This window comes from Daktulosphaira vitifoliae, unplaced genomic scaffold (genome assembly GCF_025091365.1).
Source record: "Daktulosphaira vitifoliae isolate Bord-2020 unplaced genomic scaffold, ASM2509136v1 Scaffold_4, whole genome shotgun sequence".
Lineage (NCBI taxonomy): Eukaryota > Metazoa > Arthropoda > Insecta > Hemiptera > Phylloxeridae > Daktulosphaira > Daktulosphaira vitifoliae.
Window position 1 is genome coordinate 22,895,345 of NW_026099575.1, and position 13,171 is coordinate 22,908,515.

Here is a 13,171-nt window from a genome sequence, read left to right on the forward strand (position 1 = left end):
TACTTGTTCTATTATATAATAAAATTTGATCACTTTTCGATTTTTATGTTGAAGAAAAATATTTTAAGGATCAAAATGTTTTTACGGTAAGAAAGGTGCAAATTCATTTTGTCGTTAAAACGGGTATAAACAATAAATTACAATAATTTCTTAGTGAAGGTCGAACATAAATCTTCATTTATGACCTTGTAGTTGTATGACCTAAATATTAATAACACAAAAGTTCAACATGTAATCTATCTTATATTAAATGTTCAAGGATGTTAGTGGTATTAGTAATATTTTCTATACTATATTAGATCCTATTACTGTCGTAAATAAAATTGTTGGCAGTAAATTAATTTAATAGTGTATAAATTCATGGGAGAATAAATTTAATACTTCGTTAGGCTAAACATTGGGCCTTAGAATTAATTCTCGGCAGATAGTTTTAAGCAATTCTTGAAAACTTGATAGTACGTTACCATTGAATGGTTTATTTTTCTTAAACAAAGTGATTCATTTATCATGAATCCATTTAATTAATCTAAAAATAAAAATAGAATTGAGAATTTTTCATGTTTCTTTTAGTTACAGGGTTTTCAATTTAAAATTATACTACTGTATTGAAAGACAGTATAAAAATAAAATAAAGGATTGTTAAAAAAAATCTGTTTTTGTGAAACCAATTCATAAAAATATTTTTATAACAGTGGCATATTTTACTGTGATAAACAATGAAGTATATTTTTTCACATGCAACAGACTTTTTTTCGTGACGTATCCCAAATAACGGTATTGGCAATAACGGAGGTAGTACAGCATGTTTAAATTATATGCAAAGGCATTTGAACCGTGTAATATGCCGGTAGAAATTGTGTGAATGTTTCTCTATTGTTTGCATATACCACGAGTAACCCTATAACTCTGGCCCCGAGAGGCCGGTGATGCTATATTTTACAGTGGTTCGACAATAACACAAACCCTAAACAAAAGTATTGACTGTAATTTAATTTTTGTCTAGTGTCCCGCGGTTAACTTGCAGATTTACCCAAGCGAACTAAACTCGACTGCTACAGCATGAAAATTTTCATCCTTCCCATTTCAAAGTTAAATAAGGTCTGAAAATAGTACATAATGACAATGTCAACAGATAATAAGTACAATAGAGAAAAAACTGCAACTCATTTTAATATGTTGACAAATCATAATTACATTTTAAATCTGTAGCACGGTCGATTTTTAATGGCTATATCTAAACTAAATTTACAAGAAATATTTTATTAAATAAGAATTTAAGTATAAAATGAGTAAAAATTATAAAAATATATAAAAAATGAAACTTAATTATTTTATTTTTGAAATTAAAATGAAAGAAAATGTATATTATAAAAAAAATTAAATGTAATATATAATAGATTTTTTAAAAACGATTCCAACTAAATTCTGAATTCTAAAAAAAATATCAAATTACAAATATGTTGGGAATCAAGGTAATATTTTTAAATATTATAATGCACATTTTATGTATCTAATAAAAACTTCAAGAAAAATTTTTTATATACATTCATTAATTTCCTTCATAATAACTGCTATTTCAGTTAATCACTGAATAAATTTAACAACAATTTCAAATAATTTATTAATAATCTTCATACATAAGTTGACTGGGAAAGTAAACAATTCGTTGGGAAAACATTGAGTACTTTTTTACAAGTCATGTTTATCTAATGAAATTTATTAGTATTAACAGTACTTAAACATTAACATACAGGCATGTTAATGTATTTTGAATTCATTATTATTGTAAACAATATACTATTGTTATAATACATATACTTGTTCATTATTCTGTAGTCTATAAATTATTGTTTATTAGTCATCAAATGTAGTATAAAATATTAATGTCAATCCTTTAAACTATTCCGAGAAATATGTCTAAAAATGCATTAATTCAAATCTAATGTAATAACTATAAGAAATTCTTTAGTTGTAAGAAATTATCTATTTTAAGTAAAATAATATGTAATAAATGACACAATTTAGTAATAAACAGATAATAATAAAAAGTCGTGACACTTCTTGCACACATAGACGAATTAAATTTAATGTAATAGGATATAAAAAATGTCAATCACTACTACTACTTCACCTCATAAAGTTTCAACGAATGCAAGAAGTGGCTTGACAAAATACGATTTTACATAGAAAATTGAAGTATATTCCTTTTTTTTCAACCTTACTTCTGACATCATTAAGGTAAATTCATATTTCACTAAGATCTATAAGATCTATAAGGTTTAAATTTAAGTATAATGAGTACATAAATTAAGTAGGGAACCTGAAAAATAAAGTAATCTCTAGATTAAAATATTGTATAAATAAATAAATAAATAAATAACGTTTGCACGAAGTTAGCCAGCCTACTCCAATCTTTGAGTGGGTTACCTGTGTAGTCAATACTAATAAAGACTCTCTTGCGAAGATAGAGAACCCACTTGTAGTTCCTATACTACTCGAAGTATTTATTGACATGACTCACAGTTGGCACAAGCCTAGATAACTACTGGTACGAGTGGCGTTGTTTATAATCTATGTGTGATAATTAATCACAATAATTTATATTTCAAATTATTATTATATTAATAAATTTTCACACATCATTTTTCTATATTTTACATCTTCTCATAAAACCCTCGTACTCATATCCCAAGAGAAAATTGTTTTGTATCATTTTATTCAATAAATATCATAGTAACTCAATTATTTTCATGCTCATAAAAGACCAAAAATTTAACTAATTTTAATAAATCATTTTTAATCATTAATTAAATTTTTTATATTTATTTTTTGTGATACTATATTATGTACTATATAAAGTCTATATTAAAATTGTACTCGCGTACATGTAATTAAATGTAAAATAATTTGAAATCTCAGAAATTGTTTGCTATTATTTATAATAAGTGTTATTGTCATGTTTGAAATTTATTGCTTATTTTTATAAGAAAAAAAAAATTTTTTACTACTATGTATAGTTATTTGGCAAAATTAAAAAATAGTTATATATCTCATATATTTTCACTTTGCTTCAAACATTTTTATAACTGCACTAAAGTCGTTTTTTTGCTATGTGAATACGATTATGTGACCCGTTAATATTAATAGTGTGAGCACAATGACGTTAAGCGCACTGGCGTGTACTAAAATTGCATTCTCAGAATGCCGCGTGATCAATTATATCGTCATCAGTTGAAACTAACTAACTTTATTTGTTTAACTATTTAGGAAAGTATTTTTTTCTAAAAAGCAAAAATTTAACTAAATATCTAGGAATACCATCCGTTATTTTTCAAAGGTTAGGTATTGTGATAGTTTTTTTTATCTATTTGAGTTATTATCGTGTCTTCTTTACAATTGAAGTTTATTAGTGACTAAAATAAAATAAATCTATATAAATAAGCATTTGTGTAGAAGTAATCGTTAGTTAAGCTATGTTCTACTGTCAAGCAACAATAATATATTATCATTGAAAATGTTTTCCGTGTACATGTAAATCGGCCAAATGCCTTAGATGGCATAAATTATTAATATACGCCTGTGTTGAATGGGTATGTTTGATTCTTGGTTTTACAGTATCTACACGTTATAGACAATAAATTGCAATCGACAGTACCTCAGTTACTATTCATGAGTATTTTTAGTTTTGAAAAGTCTCTACAATTAATCTTAAGTTTATTTTTATGAAATTTTAAACACTTAAATGAAAATGAGCCAATTTTCGTTATTTTAAAATCATTTTCGAAATAAACCCACAATATTATAACGCGGATCGGATAGCGCCGTTTTCAAATAGTTTGATAATAAAGTTAAGTTCTCACATTAAAGTCACATGTCAAGAACAAAATATATTTTAAAGAAAATTATTGATAAATTGAAAAACTAAGCATTATTTTTGATTAATTTATACATCTTATTACAAAATTGGTGCCAATATTTTACACAAAAAGTTCCTTTATATCAGGGACTAGAATCATGATTCTTAAAGGTTCCGGTACAGGTTTGAGTTCTTTAAATAATATTTAAAGGTCCTTTGAACAATAATATTATAGGTTTCGATTAGATTCGGGTTCTTGAAAACTAAAGTTCCGATTCCCAAAAATAAAGGTTCCATCCAAATTGTTTAAATTTAATTATAATTATTAAAATTAAAAGTCTCAGAAAATAGTAGATATGGGATTCAAATGTCAAACATAAATATTTCTATAACTTTTATTTATGACTTTGTAAACAAACAGCCGATAATTATGTTTTAAATGTGATTATTTCATTTAAAAAATAGAAATATAATACTTTGTGGCACAACAAACATTTTAGAACCCTTGATTAGTTCATAAATTTTATTTTCACAAACTATAATAAAGCTTTTAATAATTCTTAACAAAATCTTAACATTTTTATTTGTTGTCAAAAATATAACACTTAAAAATAATACAGATAAAATATTGCTTGATGGCTGAGAACCGTTTAAATGAATTTTTATTATTAAAAGTTTCGGTTCGGTGCTGATTCGTAGCTATTTGAAAATGAAAATTTTTATTCTAGTTCGGGTTCTGAAAATTTTTTCGTAGGAAACAATTCCGGTTAAAGAATTGTTTTTTAGGTTCGTTTCAGTCTCTGCATTATATTAATATATTTAATCAGCTTCAAATTGATTAAAATAAAAAAAATTCTCAGAGTTTCAATTTTTTGATTTTCCACTTTTTGTAATCAAGTATCTTGGCTTTTTTTATTCTGAGCAATTTTTTGTTGTTTGTATACTATTGTATAATTTAATAATTTATACAAAGCACAACAGTTTTAGAATGTCTATTAAAAAATATTTGAGGGGCCAGTAAAATTATAATGAATTATTAGTTTTAATAGCATGATTATAATAACTATTCAACTATCTATAATAATTATATTAAGTCAATTATAATATAGGTTAGTATTCTACTAAAATTATAAAATTTTATTGATTTGAAATATTGCTTATAAACTTTTATAATAAAAGCTATAAACTTTTTATTATTTTCTTTTAGTAAATAATTCTCATGACCCAGTTATTCTCTTTTCATATTTTAATTATTCGAGTTCTGTATCATTATAAATAAACCCAAACATTTCATATTTCTACCTGATATAATATTTAAAATCGTAATAAAATTTTAATTTATTATTTGAAGGAAATTGTATACTCTGACAAAAGGATCCTTATAAATTATATATAAAAAAACCAACATAACTCATAATGTACATTGTACAAAATCCAACAAAATTTATTGTGGTATTATGATTTTTTTTAATTCAAGAATAAGTAATGCTAAGTTTAATTTAAATAATAAAAATAATATTTGACATTATTAAAATTATCAGTTTCGAGAAAAAATATACGAAGCCTAACATTTAACGTGATTTAAGTATCAATTTATTTTTTAAATTGATTTTGTTATATTCAAAAAACTATTCTACTATTTTCAAATATAATTTTAATAACCTATTATGAATTTTTTTATGAAATTAATTAATTTAAATTTCACTAAAAATTTCTATGCATTAATTGAAATATTATAATGATATAATTATAAATTCCCTATATAAAAGAAATAAATATTGGTAATTAAAAAGAAGGGTTTTAAAAATTACATTTTTTGATTACTTATTTTTTTATTCTAAAGTAGAATTTACTCGGTGATAAAAATATATATCTATAAAAAAAACTATACGTAAAATTTTGAGAATCGAATTACCTAAGATTTAAATTTATTAAAATAAAAATAATATTATCCGTTTTATATTATTGTTATGGTTATTTATTGATATTTAAATTTGTATATTTACAATTAATATTACAAAAACTAATAGTCACAAACTAACTAGTGTCTAGTAAATTGTTAAATTCAATACTTTTAGAATTTTACGTTTTGTAAAAACGGAGCACTTTAAAATATCATAACACGTATATAAAGGATAAACCACATGATTTTGTTGAAAATATCCAATTAATAAATAATTCGAACGGTACAATAAATTTTTCTATAATTAAAAATACGTCTATGAAATCATAAATTTATGAGTTATCTCCGGCATATCACTCTTTGCAACCGAATATCAAATCGTTAGCTACTACCAATGAAACCTCAAGCGATTTTAGCATTAGTGTAATTACTCAAGTATATAGCTTAAGTAATCAATCACCGCATGTTCAAACAAATGTAAGACAAATGAAGTATCTACCACCTTTACCCGCAGTCACGCCATTTAATAATAATCTGCACTGGAAAAAAGATCTACCGGCACCTAAGCAGCTCCAAATTCAGACAGAAAGGAAAAAATAAAACTGACGTGGACCATGAAACTTAACGTCACGTTTGCTAAAATAAAATCATATGAATCGATTATTCTATAAAAATTTAAAAATGATTAATTTTTATATTAATTAAAAATCATAAATTTGTTAAATAATGTATTTTACTTTATTTATATACAGGGTGATTTTTTTATCATAACTCACTCAATTACTTGCAGAATTATAATAATTTAAACATTTTTTTTTTCATTATCTTTAGTTTCATATTATTTTTGAATTTTTAACTATGTAATACTTTTTTAGTTCATCCTTTATGCCTTGGAAGGGGGTCAACTTTGTTTTTTTAAATGGTAACACATATTTTGAATTTAATAAAATATTTGAATTTTTAATTTAATAGTAAATGGCATTTGAATTTTTAATATAACTTAATTCGTTTATTAGATATAATCATTTAAAGTTTCAAATTTTTGAGTTAATATATAGGTATAATACACAAGGGATTACAAATACAGGTAGCTAATTGATTTTTTATGACATCGATATTAGCAGGTACACAGCATTGTTATTATCAATGATAGTAAGGCACATTGTTATGAGTTTATAAATACACTAACTGACAATACAGAAAGTATATCTATTGATAATCATAATTGATAATAAACAATCCGTGACTGAGACAGCAATGTCATAAAAATCCAATTAACTACCTGTATTTACAATCCCATGTGTATTATACATGTATATTAACTCAAAATTTTGAAACTTTAAATGTTTATATCTAATAAGCTAATAAAGTTATATTAAAAATTCAAATGCCATTTACTATTAAATTAAATACTCAAACATTTTATTAAATTAAAAATATGTGTTACCATTTAAAAAATCAAAGTTGACCCCCCTCCAAGGCATAAGTGATGAACTTAAAAAGTATTACATAGTTAGAAATTCAAGAATACTGTGTAACTAAAGATAATAAAAAAAAAAAATGTTTAAATTATTATTATTATGCAAGTAATTGAGTGGGTTATGATAAAAAAATCACCCTGTATATATGTATGTTTATGTAATATTTTGTTTTATAATTATGGTTCACAGGCAATAATTACTATTTAGATTAGAAAGAGGATTTTTAAAATTACTATTTTTGAATATTTGTTTATTTAAATAAAAGTTTCTTTTTAGCCGTATAAATATTCTCAATTTCTTATTAAAAAAAATTATTGAAGAATTTATGTAATTTTAAAATAAGTTCTTATTTCTGAAGAAATAAAAAAAAATACACTCTCAACATGAAATAATAAATACGTTTAGGTTTGTCATTTAGAGTAAACAGTATAGAATTGTTTGAAACAGAATTAAACTCATCTTTAAACGTGACTAGAAAAATAAATAGAAAAACTTCAACAAGTTTGGTTAGATGTAACAAAGCACAGATTTTTATAAATAAAACTATTATATTTTTATTATTAACTGAGAAAAAAAAGTTTCCATTAATACATTTAAAGATCCATAGATTTTTTCAAAATACAATAGTGATTAAGAAAAATTATGTTTATTTTTTCTACGTGTCAAAACTTTATTCAAAACAAAAATTAATTTTAACGAGAACATAAAAACGAAAAAAAATATTTATTGTCTAAAAAAAGTATTTCTTTCTACTTTATTTATTTTTTTTTATATATGTTTTTAGCTTCACATTGAAGTTTAAAAGTTTTTATTTATTTACTTTTTAATTCAATTTTAAAGAATCATTATATAATATTTTTAATAAATATTTTTCTAATGTAAATTTTCGTAAATATATTAATATAACATTTAGAACTTTATATATTAATATAAAAGTAAATTATATCAAATTGTTGATTATTACAGTTTGCTTTCTATGGTATTTTGTTCATGCAATAGTTAACGTATTTTTATGGCAAGCTTGGAAATTTTCAAGCCTGTCTCATTGATAGTTTCCAGGAGAGTTTGAAGGAAAAAAATTGCTGGCTTATTAATTATCAAACTTTTTTTTATAAATTGTTAGTGTCATAAAATTTACAATAAAACTGTTAATGATCCGTTTAATACTTAGGGATCTTGGTCAAAGTAAGAAATGGAGGCTACCCAATGTAAGACCAAATATTTTCTCTATTTCTTTAAATGAGTTTGAATTACCCCTAAAGGAGACACAAGCAATCTTGTACCTTAGTTATTAGTAAGAAGTTGTATAATAAAGTGAAACTTTTGTTTTATGTCAACGACAAACTAAAGTTATATTTTAAATATTCAGTAGATACAAGTTATATGTAATATATAATAGGTCTGACCTGAATCCTAGTACAGCTGGTAAGTAGGTAAATAGGTAAGTGAGACGGAGTTGGCTGATTATAATGACAATTGGCGATCGACGAGTCGTTGAATAAGATAAGTTAAGTTATTGACATAACGAATAAGGTAAAAGTGATGATATCGAAAACTATATCTATAACGGCCGCTCAAACACAACTGATTTTGTTGATGTCAATTGTTAGTTCGACGTTAGTAGCTCCGGGCTATAGGCAAGAAGAACTGTCACATCAGCATCTCCCTCTATTCTAATTAACATATATTAAAATATAAGTAAATGAAAAAAAAAACGTGTATATTATAAGTGGTAAGAACAAAGTAATATATGTCTTACACAACTCAATATGATATTTGAAATTAGATATGACTTATATTTTATATATTTATAAATATCTAAGGAGGAATTTATTCATGTTGAAATTCGAATATTATTTATTTATTTTTAACATTTCAACTTAATACTATACACAGTTTTCAAACTAGAGTCAAATAATGATTGTAAAGTAGCGCTTACACTGGATTTATTTTTTAGTTTAAAAGAAAAATTTTTGTTAGCCAGATTTTGTTTCTTATACGTATGTTTAGAATACTAAACACTAAATTATCAGAAAGGAATAGTAACTTGGTGGCATCAAATGTACGCACACGTCATTGTTTTTTTCTTTTCACTTTCTGTATCCCTTTCATTATCTAAACCGCACCTCTATTCTTCTTCTATCTCTGTCATAGTAATAGGTCAAGCCTTGGTAGTGTGATTAGGGTCGCTGCCATGTATTGATTCATTATCGCCCACCCTACCAATAATCGACCTGATGTCACGATTGGACAAATAGAATTTGAGGCAGCCACTATTATTTTACAATACTGCTAGTACTATTAAATGAAAAGAGCACGTCATTTACTAACTGGTCACTTAATGTAATTAAAAAGTAAAATAAAACAATCAAGAACTATAATATGACATATTCAGTAAATAAATTGATTTCTATCCAAAAGCATTATCGTCTATATCAATAAAATAACCAAGGATGAATCTTTCAAACATAGCCGCAACTCGATTTATATTTTCTGCCCTTGTGATTTTTATAAAAATTCAATTAGGTAGACTCAAGAAGTTGAACTTCAGTAACTCATGAAATATTCAAAAAATATAAAATGATTTTAAGTGCCTCTAAATTACTTTAAATGACAGAAAATAAGGCATTGTAATTATACGGGATAAATCCGTATGTTTGAGGTAATTTATTAGAAGATTTTGTTTTTAAATAAAACTTATGTCAATTTAACTTTGGAGTACAGAATTTTTAAAAATATCATTGTTATATTTTAAATATTTATAACATTTGACGAAATTGTAAATTCAAATTGATAAAAATTTAATCTTTATATTATTAACAAATAAATATAATAAATAATAAAGTGTTTTTTCCATTAAGGTTCACAGTGAACGGGATTTATTAATATAGAAATGATTTGGTAATAACTTTCTCTTGTTTATTCGATTAATTAATTTTTTTAGTGGTCGTTATTCTTCATCTGACAGTTAATTTAACTAGTCAAAATTAATCAGCGGCTGCGATTTCAGTTAATATTACTTCCAAACAAAAAAAAACATTGTAGGTGACTGGAACAGCCACCAAATTATGTTTATGTGATAGTAATGACATAATAAAAAGTACAAATATTACTTAACATTTATTATCTTTTAGGAGATAACAAAAGGCATTTAAGTTTTAATATACTCAAGTATATTAAATAATATATATCTAATAATATCTATTCATGATTACTGTGTATACATATGATGATAATGTGTATACATTACAAACTTGGCATTAATACCATGATAAGAAATTAGATAAGGCAATTATTACTTATCACTCTCATTCAAAAGTATATTGAAAAGATAGCGTTTTCTTCTGTCCTTTTCTCAATACGTATTTCAATGTTTAATACCGTAAAATAATACATGAAAATTCAAATTTTCACAAACTTCAAAACGCTACAGAATATTTACTACTGAATATTAATAAGATATTTTTTTACTAAAATTTTTCTTAAATTCTACTCTACAAAATAGCTATCTTAGATTTTTTTTTTACATTTTATTTAAAATTTTAAAATAATTAATATTTTTAATAAAATGTAAAAAAATTAATTATTGAGATATAGCTATAGACCTAACGTATAACTAATATTTAAAAAAAAAATCAGCTAAAAATATTAACTGGATCAAAAGTTATTTAAGTTGTCAGTGAGTGGTGGGCCACCTTGTATATAAAATTTAAAAATACCATAAAAAATTTCCTTAATATAATTATTATTTTAAAAGAAATCAAGAAAAAAATCACTCTTTATACAATAACTTTTTATAATTTCTCCATATAAATTACAATACTAGATTATTAAATATCAATTTCATACTAAATGTAATTACTATAATAAGTGTTTATCTATGTATCATACTTATAAATCATATAAAACTAATAGTCAGGGTATAAATAAGGAAATTAGAGTACATGTTACCTTTGGAATAATTCCTTCTAAAAATTAAACATTACAGATTTGCATCGAAGCGTTTTTTATGATATCTAACAGTAATATTAATCACTGTTATATATTATCTGTACGTGTCCCAACTATAACATGACCCCATTGTGCTGGGTTTTTTAATATTTAAATAGTTCGTTGTAAAAAAAAAAAAACAACAGGTACTAAAATTGGTTTTCGGTAAATCAGATATAACCGTTTTGGGCCACCCTGAAGCAATACCTCGTGGTAGTTCCAGGGCGGTCCACACTATGCCGGCGGTGGAAAAAAAAAAAAAAAGATATAACCGTTTAATACATATTTTTCTGGTATTTCTAACTCGAAAACTTAGAAGCATACGACCTAAAATTGAATTCTAAAAATGAAACAGAAAATTAAACTGTAAACTAATTGAACGATATGAATATAAGTTTTAAATAATGATGAATTTTGGTTAAAGTTGAATACGTTTGAATAACTGAACGATAAGTAAACGAAAAACTAATGTAAGAGTTATGAAACAGTAAGACTAATTTTTTTTGTTTAGTCAAAAAATATTTTACGAGTAAATCGTTTTTCCAAGGAGTTAAAATATTTAAATTTAATTTAAAAATAATGTCTAACTTTCAATTACAAAATTAATTTCATTTTAATTAATAAAAAATGTAATTTATTTAGGTTTTTTGGCACACTTATATAACATATAAGTGTGAAATATAACATACATTAAATAATTTAATTAAAGTAGTGATATAAATATCTAAGTAATCAATTATTATTATATTATTTAAAAATTGTTACATTTATTTATGTGTACAATTAGGATTTTATTGAACCGGATATTAATTAAATTCCATTTATTTTTTTTCCTGTTTAAATGATATTTAGTTTTAAGAGTTATTGTGGGAAATTTTATAAGATAAAATACAATAAATTATTCGCTTAGTTCTCTTTCCCTTTTTAAAAACCACACACCGAACATACCTAATCAAGTGTGGAATTGAGAACTAAAAGCGTTGTTTATTTAGTTTAAATTATGCTGGTTGACAGAATCAGAATGAAAGCGTTAACAAATTATTTTTTTTGGTACCTTTTTCATTTCAGTACATCAACAATGCGTATGTTAAATTTTTAATTAAAAGTAGAAAAGCGTGACATATTCTATTTTATTATGTAGTGACTAATTTCAATAAGTTTATAGATTAAACTAAAAAATATCTTATTGTGCATTTTTCAATCAAAATTATGATTTTTAAAATCTGTATATTACGTAGTTTTTTAATTTTTTTTAAAAAATGAATGGATCTCAATACTTTTTTTTTCTATACCTTAGGTATTTTATTTTGTTTCATATAAATTTTTTCAAAATCTTATCCTTTACTTGCCCACAGAGAGCATTTAAAAAAGCAACTTTAGTACAATAATTTAACTTTTTAATATGATCCAGAAATACTGCGTCTATTAAATATATGTTACGTACTTAAAGTTAAAAAAAAAAATGTCTTGACGACCTATCTTTTATGTGCAAATGATCGCCATAGTTCAAAAACATAGTATTTTTGTGTTCAAACTATATTTTTTTGTTTATTAAAAAAAAAAGGATTTGCCATAGTAATGAGGCCAACGATTTTTATAAAAGTTACATGAATTGAACTTCCATTGAATATAATTTTAAACTTATCTTTAATATTTTGCTCTAAGTTAAGAAAAATGATTTTGAGTTTTTTAACTAGCTTAAATTATAATTATGCACTAATTTCTTATAACTAAACACTATTTACAGATTTGCATCGAAGCGTTTTTTATGATAGTGATTTTAATCACTATTATATATACTTGTTCCAACTATCCTACTTCCATACTGTACTACTGTTTTTGTACTGCTTAATTTTTATTTATATAAGCAAATACAAATTTCAAAGATTTTTAATCTTTTGAAATATACTATGTAATCAAATTTATTTAATAGTTGTTGTC

The 13,171-nt window shown here is 24.0% G+C and overlaps 1 protein-coding gene across 5 annotated transcripts in view; it reads right to left on the minus strand.

Moving 5' to 3' along the window:
* Positions 1 to 13,171, minus strand: part of LOC126903727 (solute carrier family 12 member 6) — a 170,516-nt gene that overhangs the window by 79,768 nt on the left and 77,577 nt on the right. The window lies entirely within an intron of this gene.